The following is a 1,651-nucleotide window of genomic DNA, read 5'->3' on the forward strand; positions in this document are numbered from 1 at the left end:
TGTTCTGTTGGACTTTTCTGCCTGGGCGATGCTGGAACCATGATCCTTGATCTGAGCAGCTAAGATTACAGGTTAGAGCTACTAGTAACCAGCATCTTTTTTTTTTTTTTTTTATCCGGTCGTGGGGCCTGAACTCTGGGCCTGGGCTCTGTCCCTCAGCTCTTTAGCTCAAGGCTAGCGCTCTACCACTTGAGTCACAGCGTCACTTCCGGGTTTTTTCTTTTTTGCTTATGTGGTGCTGAGGAATTGAACCCAAGGCCTCAGGCATGCAAGGCAAGCGCTCTATCACTGAGCCAACTTCCCAGCCCTGTAACCAGCATCTTTATATATTCTTTTTGGCCAGTCATATACCTGCCTTGGTGAAATGCCTTTTTAGATCTTTTCACCATTTTTAATTGGTCATTTCAAATTCATTTATTCATTCATTCATTCTTTCATTCATTCTTTCATTCATTTAAAAGCTTTTCGGGTGACCTGAGTTTTAAACTCATGGCCATGCTTGCTAGGCAGGAACTCTAATGTTGAGCCTTGTATCCAGCCCTTTTGCATGCTAGTTATTAATTTAGTGCTAGTACAAGGGTTTGAACTGAAGACCTCACGCTCTCATTTAGCTTTTTTAATTTTTTTATTTTTTATTTTTTTGGGTCCAGTCGTGGGGCGTGAACTCTGGGCCTGGATACTGTCCCTCAGCTCTTCAGCTCAAGGCTAGCGCTCTACCACTTGAGCCACAGTGCCACTTCTGGCTTTTTTCTTTTTTTTTTTTTTTTAATTTTATTTTATTTTATTTGAGAACATACTGTACAGAGGGGTTACAATTACATGGGCAGGATAATGCATACATTTCTTACCAAGCATTGCAGCCTCCTCCTTTGTTTACCCTTCACCTCCCTTCCCAGCCTCCCCCCTCCCCACCACACAATCATACCCCCCTCCCCCCCCCACCGACATTGTAAAGCTGGTTTTGACATGACATTTTGTACTTCTCATTGTTGCAACAGGTCCACCTGAATCCTTAAACGACTTGTTTGTCCCCGTCTCCTCCACATGTTATACTGACATCAAATATAGTGAAAGCGGGGGTTACACTGTGGGGGAGGGACATACAAAGCAACAAAGAAATAATCTTATAAATGCGTTAGAAACACATGCATGAAAGAAACAAAAACATTAAAATACATATTTGAGGGTTCGTTTTCCTAGCATCACAATCGATGACTTTTTCCACTTGACTCATACCTATACTAGATATTGGAAATAAGGGAAACCATGGGACCTATGTTTCTTTGGGCCTGGCTTACTTCACTTAATATAATTTTTTCCAAGCCTTTCCATTTCCTAACAAATGGGGAAATGTCATTCTTTCTGATGGAGGCATAGAATTCCATTGTGTATATATACCACATCTTCTTGATCCATTCACCTACTGAGGGGCATCTGGGTTGGTTCCATGTCTTAGCTATGGTAAATAATGCTGCAATAAACATAGTTGTGCTGTTAGCTTTAGTGTGTCCTTGTTTGTGATCATTAGGGTAAATGCCCAAAAGTGGGATTGCTGGGTCATTGGGGAGCTCTATGTGGAGTCTTTTGAGGAACCTCCATACTGCTTTCCAAAGTGGTTGAACAAGTTTACATTCCCACCAACAATGAAGTA

This window comes from Dipodomys spectabilis, unplaced genomic scaffold (genome assembly GCF_019054845.1).
Source record: "Dipodomys spectabilis isolate Male_0828 unplaced genomic scaffold, ASM1905484v1 ptg000011l, whole genome shotgun sequence".
NCBI classification, from domain to species: domain Eukaryota; kingdom Metazoa; phylum Chordata; class Mammalia; order Rodentia; family Heteromyidae; genus Dipodomys; species Dipodomys spectabilis.